Below are 14147 nucleotides of genomic sequence, written 5' to 3'. Positions count from 1 at the left end.
CCTCGTAAAGTATTTTTCTGAGGTCTGTCTTATCGGATAAATTACTGTACGCTGTGTATTCATTAATTTTCATTTTCGTGTAGTAAAGGCTTTATGCCTTCATAAAGTACGTACTTTTCTTTCGTTTAAGGATGTTTGGGCAGTTTATTCTCTGTTGTATTTTCAAGTAAACAATACATACAAGTACAGTACAGTATTATCTGAGGAAACACTCGTACTTATTCTTTTGTAACCCCATTCCCGATAACCCGGCATTTTCCCAAACTCGGCCACCCTTCGGTCCACATTAGGCCGAGTTTTCGAGACTCTACTGTATAAAATATGCCACCTTATGCTTATAAATTTACGTAAATTTGGTACAAAGTTCGTTTAATTTAGTACAAAGGTAATAAAAATTTTTCGGAGTTTTACATGTGCCAGGAAATCTCTAGGAATTCCTATTCGAATTTCATGAAATATTCCAAAAATTTACATGGATAGCAGCCACTTTTTCAATTTTATGAATTCTAATTACGTGCCAAAAGAATTCAACATTTGAACCCTTTCAGAAACCAAAGTTGAGGCACAAATTCTAACAAAATGTGGAATAATTAACTTTAGGTACCACAATCTGATTATTATAGACACGAGCAAATTACACGATAATGATGCTATTTGAATAGCAATTTGCTTGTTAATTTTTATTTAAAAACCCCATTTCGATGTTTTCAATCAACAAATAATCGCAATGGCTTCTATTACAGCGAGAGAGCTCCGGCAACGTGGCTCCCAGCCATAAATTTGCAACGTAGGCGGCCATGCTCGTTTTAATTGGCTTACAAAGATGGTAATTCGTAACGATAATTATCCAATAACGCAATTAAAGCTTCCGAATTGCTTACTTCTTCGTAAACAATGCGGTATTTTATTACGATAATGGTACGAACTCGTTCGAATTTCGAAGGAGTCTACGTGATAATGAGTGGCATCGACTAAACAAATTGAAAATTTGGATGCGTGACGATGTTACTGGTGATAATTTATAACCGGAGAGGGAAGTGATTATCTGAAAAATACGCAAATTGACGCTAACTAGTACGATAACTCAACAAGGGATGCAAAAGCCGATCGTTTAGCGAAGAAGCCATCCTTCAGGAGCAGGAATTTATTATCCTATCTGCTCGCTATGTTATCGGATGACTAATGAGCGTTTGGCCGAGTTACGCCCAACATGTCCAGACGTAACGACGTTGTTCGAGTTAACGTCACTTTTTTCTCTACCAAGAATCGTAACGGCATTCATTTTTCAACTCTCCGCAGTCAAAATATAACTGTCTCGTTTTTACAAATCTTTTACTACTATGATAACAACGTTGGGCGATTTTCTGCCCGAAATTTACAATTGCTGTTGTACTAGCGCCACAAATACGTTGTTAATTGCGACAACTAGCAAGAAATAATCTGTTCGTTATTGTTATTGCAATAGCTTCAACGATAATAATAATAATTATTATATAAAGATGGCTTAGAGCAGCCGAAGACTACTATAAATTACTGCAGAGAATCCAGCTACTATGGTAATAAGCGAGACCAATTGCTGCGATATGCTTTCATTAGAATTTTTGCTTCAAAATATATTCAGCACGTTGAACATATCAAATTTGGGTTAATGTTACCTTAGGTAGCCAAGATGGCGGCTCGTCTCTAATTCCAGCGAGGAAACAGTGGGACGCACGTTCTAACCTAACCTAACCGATTCTAATAATATGCACGCATAATAATTAGCAAGCAAATTATTAGAATAGGTTAGGTAAGGTTAGAACGTGCGTCCCACTGTTTCCTCGCTGGAATTAGAGACGAGCCGCCATCTTGGCTACCTAAGGTAACATTAACCCAAATTTATGATACCATCCATAACATAAAACAACTTACACCAGTAGAATTACACTATAATATAAATGATGTATAAAGAGAAGTTTAGTAACCAGACCTTGAGGCATAATAGGCCTAAGAGAATTTATTCTATTTCATAAGTTTCGATAAAAACAGAAGTTACCCCAGGCAAACTTACTTCTTGTCCCTCTTGTTTATCATCATACGAAGTAGATAATGCACTTCAAATATAAGATTTTTGAAGCGGGAGTCGTGCTCCGGGGCATTTCGAAACACAATTGTTTGAAATGTAGGAGTACTCTCCGCTGTATGCCCCGAAACTTGTAGCGTATTCTAACTATCCATCAGCGGAACATAATAAATAGAATATCTACATTTATTTTTAACGCCATGTATACTGGCACGATAACTGCTATAATAATAAAGTCTTATCGTGAAATATTAAATGTCACTCACTATATATATATAAGCGAAAGTAGTATTTGCTATCTTGTCAATTGAATTAGTAGCGTGGCAGCACGCAATTGTATTTGTTACAGTCCAAGAAACATTGTTACTTAGGGTGCAAATTCCGCAATATAAACAACTTTACTTGACTAAAGCTCTTTATATTATTATTGTAATAATATAAATCCTGAAATTCCCACTTTAAAGTAACAAAATATCTTTCGAAATCACTAGGTTTGTTAATATTGTAATGTTGCTCCTATATCAAGAGACATTACTGCTGGTCTTCTCTCTGTAATCGTTACTGTCGAAATATCGATGCTACAGAATAGTTTATTCTGAAAGCATAAATCCTTACTATATAACAACATCAGTCATCGATATTATCATTTGTTAATGCAGTCTGTGTAAGAGTAGTTAGACATTACTCACTGTACTACTTCTCTTTATACTCGTTACTATAACAGCATTACTTCTATCGAACCAGCCTGGTTAGTAGTCAAAGTTTGGCAAAGTTGTTCAAAAATGTCACTGTAGAAGTGTAGACGGTAACCATTTTCCAGTGTAATTTATAGAGAAGAGTCTATTCAAAGAAGTAGATCGATAAGAACCATTTAGTATAATTGATGATTTTCACCAATCCTTACAGTTGGAATGAGGTAAGCAATCTGTTATTGACAAACTTTTCGCTTTTTGGTGATAAAAGAGTTATCGAGTTTGTCGTTACCGTCCGTTTGTCATCGAAATAAACATCTCACTAAACGTAACTCATTGCGATATTAATGGTACCATATTTCGATTTCTGATGGCACACGGCCTTGTTACGCAGATTACATAGATACTTCGATGCTTTATTAATCATCTAGATCGGTATCGATTGCACATTCTAGCAAATATTGATCGATCTGTTGATCGCTCGCACTAAACTTGTTACAACGTGGTGCTCGTATCGACTCATTACTTTCTGCCACACTTAATTATCTAAAATTTGGTTTCGACGCTCATCACCCCACCTAAACTATCGACTTACATTACAGTAACAGTAGCATGGATAAATAAATTCTTTAATAACATACATAAATATTAAAACGATTATATGCAAAAATTTGTGTTAAGCGTGAAGGCTCGCTCATTGCAACTGCCAAAAATTTCAGCAGAAATTCAAAATTTTAGTTTGTGATGATGATTTTGACAACTTGAAACTTTCCAGGGAGCGCTCTTAGTGTTTAGTCAGCGGGTGGTAGAACATACGGCAAAATATTTGACGTTGGAAGTGTCACATACTCCGTCGTCAGCAGTCACTTCTCAAATTTGGAGAGGAGCCAGAAGAGAGAGAGTCAATCGATCGCTATCTATGAGACTTACGCTTATGCTCCGACGATTTTAATGTATTATCCCGTAGATTTCTTTCGTTGGGAGGACATGTTCGCCATCGAAATACAAAATTTCGTAGGTAATATGACGCGTCGTGGCCTGGTCAATGACGAATGGATCGGTCTAGCAAAGGTGACGCCTTGCGGCTGGTTCCTAAAACAATTATCGTTGCCACGGTCGAGGTGGTGGCTGCATTATCTCGTCGATGGCTCATTACTTCGAGATTGGGTCAGCAACTTTAATTCGAAACACTCCCGTTCGCTTCCTTTAACGATTCTCTATGTGTATTTTTCTCACTCGTCGGTTATCTTTACAAATTGCTCCATACACTCGCGTACAAGTCGCGCTCTCGTGGAACCACCACCGAGTCACGCGTGCCTAGCCGAACGGCGTGACAAACTACCTAATTAGTACGCCGAACAGCGTATAGGTTTATCTTACACCAGTGGAAACACGTGATCGGCATTCTAATTAACACTCGTCCACATACTCGTACGTGACGCGATCGATAATGTTCTGACTAGTTAATGGAATGTAACAGACGGCTAGAAAAGGGATTATCTAAATAAAAATACGCTAATTTTCGGTAGAAGATAACCGAATTATAAGTAAATTCTTCTTATTCTGTAGATGATCCCGCAGCTGCAGAAAAAGCGTGTCGAATTCCATTGTTGTGACGTCGGTGTTGGAAGCATCAGGCGTAATTTTGTTGATGTCAACATCGACTTTCTATAAAATATAACATCGAGTAGACAGACAGAGAAAAATAATAATTTTTTTTAATCAGAGGAGGGTGCTACAAGTATACTAAGACATATCAAACAATTGATTCTTATCGAGAGGGTGTCAAAAATTATTTTTTTCGTGCACCTTAACTAAATTACTGTTCGACTCGCTTTTACGCAATAATTTCAGCAATCAATAGCAAATTTTTCTTAATCTAGTCTGAGGTTTTAGCATCATCTCCTTTTCAACTGTCAATTATACAAATCCCGAACGTAAACTGCCACGTCTTATAGTCGTCACGCTCTCGCCACATCGTTTTCTGCCGATTTCTGATAATCAGTAGCAGAAAACATCTAAAACTAATGATAATCAAGTTTCAGGATTTTCGTCTTTAAATCTCACTTACTGCAAATTCTATTAGTTTTGTGAAAAAGTGAAGAACGAATCAGAGAAGATTCTGTCGATTTGTGTGCATTTCTTTACAGATTTTAGGTGATATATAGAAAATAAATACAGAAAAGTGGATGCAGAACACTAACAAGAACGTAAATAATGGTGTAACTTTACGTAACCGAAAGAAGATGAACAGGAGCTTCACACAAGTGAGATTAGCATAAAATGTAGGCTTACATCAATGGGAAGTATATGTAAGAAGCACTACTTATAGCTAACAGACTATACAGGGGTTACGCGAGATATGTGCTGATAAATGAGAGAGATAAGATGATTACAGATAACAAATTTATGCACGAAACCTATAAATCTCAGTTGTCTTCACTGTCTCTTATCTACATTTATCTATCCTTTACTTTTCTAAAAATAATTGAGATAACTATAAAAGGTGACTAAGATGACCGAAACTAGAAATGCAGTAGATAACTAAGAGATGAATAGACCTTTAGGAGAACCTATTCGTGTAAGTAAGGGACGAACATAAAGATAGAATCGAAAGAGATGCAGTATAGAAACAAATGAGAGCAGTAGCGAAGAGTTCTTCCGGTGGAAAGCATTCAATTTGATTTATAAGAAGACATTACGACCGTGCGACACGAATTTATTCTCTTCCAGCATCTTAACTGCAAGAACAAGATAGGAATTTTTATAGCAGGTTCCGACCCGGAGCCAAAACACTCGATAGAGGAGATAGTAAAATGTTATCCTGCAACGTGTGAGAACAAATACATAGAGGACTAATTTTAACTGTGCAAATGTATTTCTGGTGCTTAACTCGAGTATCGCGTCACTGACGAACCAAAAGTAAGATTGCCACTTTGCAAGTCGTCTTCTTTAATAAAATACCCACTTTTTGTATAGGAAGCAAATTAAAATGTCACTTTCTCGGTAAAAAGTTCCTAAATTAGCCCTATATTCACCGAAAAAATACTAGAAAAAATTCTTTCTTTGTAACCTTAATGAAATACAATCGGCTAGACGCTGCAGCAACCTTTTTGCAAATACGCAGCAAATTTTAGTTTTTATGCATAAAAATTCGATCCATCGAAAGCCAAACGTTATGAAACACAAGTAAAAATCGACTAAAATTCAATTTTCTTCCTTTCTTCACCCCTCCTACACTTTTCGCATGAATTCTTCGACTAGAAAGTATATAAATGAAAATAACATTGTTCCAACTTTTTCTAAACTGCACGGTAAAGTAAGGAAGCATTTTTCTTCAAGTTATGGCCAGTTGTGTCGACATAGGTGGACTAGACGGGGAGACGAAGGTGCGACTAGACGAGATGAAGCGACAGCGAGACGACATCGCGAGTCATCTATCTTATGGCGTCTAGAAACGATACCATTGGCTTCGGAGCGCAAATCGTTCTCGCTTTGTGTTCCCGTCTGTTCGCATCTTATGTGTTTAACCTATTCTTCATCTATCGTTCTTTGTACTAAAATGATCTCTCTGAAATTTTCTCTTGCCATTTTTTCATTATAACGTTTCTCTTTATACGCTCCTCCTCCAAACTCTCCTTCTTATCCTTCAGTTTTTAGTACGTCGTGTGAATTTACGGGCTTTTTCGTCTGTTGTAACTTTGTAGCCTGATTTTTTGTTTGTGTTTTCAGCCTTTCTCAATTTCCTAAACGTTTCTGTTACTAAATTGACTTATTCTCTTCACGTTCCTTTTTTTCATCTTCCACGTCAATCTCGGTTTTTCTTCCGAATTTGATCTCTTTGTTTATCTTTTTTATGTTATATCTATTTTCTCCGATAGTTTCTTTTATTCTCATTCCATTTTTATCTATCTTGTCACATTCGTTTATCGTTTACATTTATTTCCTTGATTTTTCATCTTCTGTACAACTTCGCATCAACCTAGTAATATCCGAATCTTCTATCATTATAAGTAAGGAAATAAGTCAGAATTGTTCATAAAATTGAAAATTTAATAATAAATTTAAATATTCAAACAATAACCTGGAATGCAATCCGTTTAGGTCTTCGGAGCAATCTTCGAGAAATGTGGAGATTAAATCATTTCAAATCCAAACCTTCCTTTTTTCTTGGGGAAGATGGTTTAATTTCTTCATTTTACTTATTTACCCACCGTTATTTGAGATATTTATGGTACGAGAGGAGTGAAGAGCGCAATAAATGTCGTCGGGATCCATCTACATCGAACGGAAAGTGACACGGAAGACGGTTGTGCAAAGACAGATATTGTCATTTCGGAGCCATTAATTAACACCTTTCTAGAGCGAAGCGCAAACATTAACATAAACAGCAAGATTTATTGCTGGGTAGGTTAGAAGGACGGAATAAACGTCAGTTTTTAACGGCCCCGAGGGAAGCGCGCGCCTGCACGTACCCCCTTGTAAACACTACTTCCGGCAAATTAAACAAGTCGCGAACTAGTTAAAAATATTTCCGGACGGTCGAAGGCATTTTTCTGATTTACGAGTTGTCGACAGAAAGGGTTATTAATCATCGCCAAAGTCTTTTTTGCCAATACCCAGATCCATTGGTAACGTTTAAGAGTCTCGATAGTGATTCATCAAAAGTTCTGTGGAAATTGGGCGGAGATTGTTATTTTGCCTTCTTCGCTAACGATTCTTCTTTCGCTTCATTTGTTATCGTTACCTCTTTCGGCTTCTCCACGCAATTTCGCGAGGGTTTTTTCTATACCATGCGAGAAATGGTGAAATTCTCTTGTCAATCTACAACGAAGCGAGTTAAACTTGTTTTCAAGAATTTAAGCAACGTTCGTGCGCTTTAAATTCTTCGTCACCAAAGTCTCGAAAGAACTTCATTTCAAGAACCTTAATAGTATCCGCTTTTGTACCTTCTCCACTCTTCGAAACAGTCCTCGGGTAAGCTTTCTAATCACTAAACTTGTCAAACAGAAAATCTTTGATCCTAATAAAGCTTCGATTCGTAAAATCTCCAAGAAAGACACCTTTTAATGTTCTTACGGCTATATTTTTTAAAATACTGTTCCTTTAAGTCAAAGATTGTTTAACAATTCTCGTAAAATTATACCGCAGTTTAATTTTTAAAATGGCTCCAACTTGCCAAAAATAAGGATTCTAGTTAATTCTTTACTGTCGAAGATCTATCGATCGGGGCTCGAAAGGTAGCCCGTATTAGTGAAAGATCTTACAAACTTTGTAAATATTTTTTTGCAACATCGACTGAGATCTACGGCATTCATACGACGAAGAATTAAGATTGCGAAGAAAGACTTGTTCTAAACTCCTGGAATTTCTCACGAAAGCAAGAAAAAAGTAAAGATAAGTCGAAAAAATTCGGGTGACATATCGTGAATTAACGATTTTATAAATACATAAAAGATCTTCTAATGACGACGACGACAAATTTTTTTAAAGATCTTTAAACTCTAGCGAGGTTTACAAAAATCCAAATTAGCCCAATTATAAACAGATCTTCTCTAGAAGAGCCCGAAGGAAAAGAACGGAGGTTTTAATCCCGAAATCGCGCTTTAATTGACAACTCGAACAAAGGGCAACGATGAAATTTCTTTTATTTTCCCGAATTTCCGAGAAATTGAAGGGAACTGTAATCATATATCACGCTCCGACTGAGAGCAATTAGCAATCCGGATCCTCTTCTTCTTTCTTCTCGCGGCCAAAAAACCAAGTCTAGCAATTAGCTAAGAGAAATTGCCGAAACATTTCTTTTTCTTTGTCTATTGATGTTTTTACAAGAAACATCCATCGATAATTAATTTGAACGCGTTGAAAAATTTATCTACTCTTACTCTCTCGTCTAAATTGACGTACAGTACTAGTACAGTACTTGGTGTTCTTTAATACCGAAAAATTCTATTTCTATCTTAAACTCAACCTTTAACCTTACCTTCGTTCTAGAATCGTTTTGGATCTTTATTCATTATATCTTTAGCACTATTTCGAGTATTTTTATAGGGAACTGACTCTCCATTTCGACGCTTCGACTACTTTAACTTCTAAATTACTTTATTTTGTAGTTAAGTTCAAATATAAATCGGAGGAATTCAACTATTGTAATTTAATTTCTGGCATTATCTTCGGTATATTAATCACTCGGACGTCGAGAACGATTCTTAAATGTAGTCCGGTATTTAAAAATCCATTCGAGTAGTATCTAGAAACGATAAACTCTTTCTTTTTCCTTGTCTACTGACTTTATAAAATGTACGTTGCCCTCTTTTCCTTGCGAGGTTAAAGAATCGATCGAGGAGAAGTGTAGAATCTCAATGAAAAGAGTTTTGGAGATCAATCTGGTGGGCAAATTGTTCTCGTTTCCCGTCTTTCCGTTCGATTGAATCCGCTGATAACAGAAAAAATCGCTTCGTTATGCGGCAATTTATAAAAATAAACCATTCGCGAGTACGTTTACAATGCTATATTAATCCCTTCTACAGAAATTCATCACGCTCGATGAAAAACCACTAACATTAGTTGGCTACTTATTTTTTTGTTTCACTCGCTTTATAGCTTCTGTTGTATACTAAGCATGGTCGAAACTATAAAAATAACTCGTAGATTTATCTTCCGGACCGTTCGTACTCTAATCGGGCGCCATATTTGATAATAGACTCAATTTCGGATCATTCGAAATGTTAAAATCTATAGAAAGTTTGAAATTTCTCTTATATTTCCGGTTATATATCGTGATTTCGACCTTGGTAGAGCGTACAGACGGGCTTAACTCACTCTGTTAACGTTTTTTTTTCCACAAGAAAAAACATCGGATAAAAATTCAAATCACTTTATGAATCATGCTAATGTCTTTACCCGAAGGACCCAATTTTGTTTGACGTTCCGAATGGGTTTTATCGATCGAAATCTCTTCTTTACTGACTCTTCCTACTTTTGGATTCGCTTATCGAGGCATTAATCGCTAGGAGTGGGGCCAAGGTAGGCATTGTCTACTTACCGAATTCGTTCCGAGTGATTAAGTCGTAATTAAGCCATTATGTCGAAGTAGAACGTGCATAAAAAATGGGCCTCAGTAATTAAAGCGGGAGACTTTCGTGGGGTTCTCGGGTAAAAATGGAACTTGTTCGACATGCAAATCTGTCCTTATCTTAATAACCAAACATTATTTTCCTCGCTTACTTATGTCTCGATCGTTAAGAGGCTCGAGTTCTAGAAGAAAGTACCAAAATTCTTAACTTACAACTTTATCAAACGTATAAGAAGAGAAATTTTAATACTAAAAGCTCGAAAATAGATAAATGAAAGAATTATTTCAAGTTTAAATCTTCAAAATTAAATTCGGAAGCTTTAAACACGCACCCTTATCATCCAGAAGATAACTTTTTCCTTATCTTACTTTGTTTTTCTTGGAAGAAAAGCTTGGATTGAATTATATTTATCTTCAGTTTTACGAAGGAATTGAAGATAAAGTTCTAAATTTAAGCTTAGTTTCTTCTTTTAATTCCGTAAAATTAAATTTGAACATTAATCAACCGAAAATTTGCCGAATGAAGCGTGAATCAACAAACGATCGTGATGCGTGTTTCGAGTTTATTTAATTAAACCGAGGCCGAAATTTTTAAAAAAATCACGTAATAATATTTAAATTATAAAAATTCCTAGACCTAATAAAATATTTAATTAATTAAATGAATCTACCGCTCTCTTCTCGTCGCATCTTCTTTCTTAAAAGTAATTATCCGTTCATAAATTACCCAGTTTACACGGATTGTTGATGCTTTTTTAAGAGGTTTATTTCTTCTTCAAACGGGAGAAAAAAAAATGGAGCCGAATCGAGAGCGGAAAGAACATAAAAAGGACAACGACGTTAGCCGTGTCATCGCGAGTCATGCAAAGAGACACGAATTTTCAAAATTACCTCTAGTACTGTACTTCTTCCCTACTCCCCCTGTACGTCCGTGTGGGCGTTTACCGTTTCCTGGATACCGAGATGGTTCTCCTTAAGCGAACGAGCATGCTCCATAAATTGTTTCTTTAAATGGGGGACGGTGGCCCGATTTAACATTTCTTCTGCCGTTTTGCATTTTGCCGAGTCGCTTCCCAGATTAGTTTAAGAACATTAGTTGCGGAGAATTTGTCAACATTTTTTCCCCGCGATGGGAATTTGTAAACAATCGCAAAGAGGGAGAATTGTGAGAAATTTGAATAGGCCAAAGAACTACGCGGTGAAAATGAGGCATTGCAGAAATATGACCCGAAAATGAATGTGTAGAAACGCGCAAAGGATAAAGAAGCTTAACTTAAATGCCTTCGTGTCCTTAAATCGTACTTTATTGTAAAAATTGTCAACTCGGACTCATCGGAGTTTTAGGACTATTTTTAGGACTTATCCTGTACAGGTGAAAAAATAGAGAGATTTTGTTTTTCTGATTAAGAACTCCTCCTTTCGCAAATAGCCGGAGCTCCGGCGTAATAGTCCCAAAAATCCAAGTCCAAGTGGACAATTTTTAGGATAAAGATGAAAAAGCTTCATTAAATCGAGTATAGACAATATAGTAAGCTGTACTCCTTACGACATCGAGTCATTTACAGAAAAAGCCACGCTATGGCACTCGGAGAAGAGTAGCAATTGCGTTTTTGTCTCGACTTTAATTATTGTTCTACTTAAGTTTCTTCCTTTAGAAAACATATTCTGAAAGAAAATACAACCGAAGTGTTAAAGATAATACAAAAACTTGAAAATATGGATAAATCACGAGGAAAATAAGCAAAACAAGTAATACAAATGAATTATTACATTATAAAAGTATCTCTAAAGTAATGTTAGTTAGCGTATTTAAATTTTCGAGCCAAGTTACTCGAATATCTCGAAACAAATGTGGCAGAGAGAAGCGTGCGGAGAAGGAGCAACGTCAACAATGTGAAAAAAACCTGCAGCATCGTTAAAAGTCAGCATTATCCTATTAAATAATAGGAAAAAGCAATAAGATGACAAGATTATATTCGACAATCGATAAGAATTTAAGAAGTATCGAGGAATAAAATGGCACTATATATACGAAACAATGGCAGTTATAGAAAGAAACCGAAGAGCAATCTCAGCTAATAACTGTTGCAGCTGCAGAGTAGCCGTTACAGATGGAAATGATCTAGAATCGAAAACGGTTATTAACAGCAGATGGTTTGTAAGTCGTGCATCCATATGCCACTAGGACCTTATTGTGAAGCTGCCAGTGTGCAACCGGATCGGAAACTGCTTTTTATCCAGGCTACATCACTGTTAGTTGGGTGTTTCCATTTTTTTTGTTCTCGCTCGACGTGCGATCGAACCGCCGACACCGCGTGTATCACCGACCCCGCCCAAACGGTTCTTTACAGGATGGAGAAGTTAACTTTCTACATATTTTGAAGGAATTTTTATATTTAATTGTGGTAATTAATAATTTAAGACCTTACGTTGGATTATTTCGACTCGATTTATCGTCGAGGGCCCGCGAGCATCGGCGTGATGATAAAGTCGAGTTTTTTACATTAAAGTAGTTTAAAATTGTTCAGAAATTGAAACAAACGATGGTTTTTTATTTCGGTAATTAACGCGTAAATCCGATTGCATTTCATCGATTATTAAAACGAGCAACGACGAAGCGAACAATTCTTTTAAGGAAAAAAATGTCAGATGGCGCTCGTACGATATTTCTTTCATTCGGCGCCACCTAAAATTTTTAAAAGAAACGAAAAAATCTTTATAAGCTCTTATTCTATAAATTTTCCGGAAGTTTTAAATTTACGCGCAGTCCGAGCTGACATTTCGCAAGAAGTAAATCTTCCAAAAAGAGGTAAAAGTGCAGATCACGCGTCATTCTTCCTTCCGCCGCTCCCGACATCTACCGCCGGGTCGCGGACCAAGTTACCCGGCGGGTCAACAGCTGCTTTGTCAGCACGTGATAACTGGCGAAAAATAAAAAAAAATCTTACGTAATATTCGCTTAATATCTATGATTTTTGTCCATCTCAAAAAATTACATCGTTTATTTACACTCGAATTTTGTAACTGAAGACGGGCCTAATAGAAATTTAATTAATGGCTTATTTTCAAATTTCTATTGAAATTCGTTCGTTTTGCCTTATAAACTCGTATTTGTAATACGTCACCGCAAGCGCTCGTTACGTCTCGTCGTTAGCGCGCCATTAAGATAAGCGGATGACAATTTGTTAAATTATTTAAATTTTAAAGAATTTCGTATAAACGCGTTCAAAATATTTTTAAATTCCAAATTTATAAATTCTATGAATAAATAAAAATGTCTTGTAAACCGAAATCGGATATTTTCATCGCCGGAAGTTAGATGACGTCACAATTAGCTTTTAAATTTGCAACGTCAAACGATAAATAAAAATACTTTTTTTAATGTTTTTAATTATTACAAGCTAACGAGGTTTAATTATAATGTTTTAACTTCATTAAATCTCTAATTACAAATTAGTTTTCATAAATTAATTTATAAACCTCCCGCTAGTCGAAGTGCTATCGCTAACAACCGAAACGTGAGACGAGCCGATACACATTTTCAATTTTTAAAGATAAATTTCTTATTTAAAATGCAATCTCATTAATTCAAAATTTAAAAATTTTATTTGTGTACGACGTGACGTCGCAACAACCGCCAACGTAAATTTGACGTCATTATCGTACTTAAAATTCGAACCATTATTAAATATTGAAAATCTTTTTAATAAATTCTAATATTTTATACCGTATTTTAAACGACGGGGTACTTACGTATCGTAAGGTATTGCTTTTGTGTTGATTCTAGCGGTTCCTCCGAGACGGGTTTTAACGCTTGGACATTTAAACTAGGAAGATGAATAATTGATAGCGATTTTCGCCGAATTTAAACCATAAAATTGCAGTTTTAATAATTTTCTACGAAATCTCACGTTAACGTGTTAAGCGATAAACTCGATAGCTAATCTGTTATAACATGCAAAACTTTTGTTAATAACGCGTCACTACATTTACTGCCATTTTTAAAAATTCGAAAAGGTAAGCGTCACGTCACGTGCTGGATATTTTTAATATTTTATTTCGTCATTATAGAAAATTGCCGATAAAAGTAATAAACTTTTATCAAATAATAATCAGCCTAGATTCGGCTTAACTGTAATTAAATGAAACGCTAAAAATATTTACAAACTAAAATAAAATTAAAATATTAATTCTTCGATATCACGATGAATTAATTATGTTAAACGATAAACGTCGACGTGTTGTAAAATCGTAATTAATACTAAATGAATTAAGTCAAAAATTTTAATACCTAGTATATTTTCGTCAAAAATTATTA

Source organism: Centruroides vittatus, unplaced genomic scaffold (genome assembly GCF_030686945.1).
Source record: "Centruroides vittatus isolate TY-2023 unplaced genomic scaffold, ASM3068694v2 contig_1208, whole genome shotgun sequence".
NCBI classification, from domain to species: domain Eukaryota; kingdom Metazoa; phylum Arthropoda; class Arachnida; order Scorpiones; family Buthidae; genus Centruroides; species Centruroides vittatus.
This window is presented reverse-complemented; position numbering follows the sequence as displayed.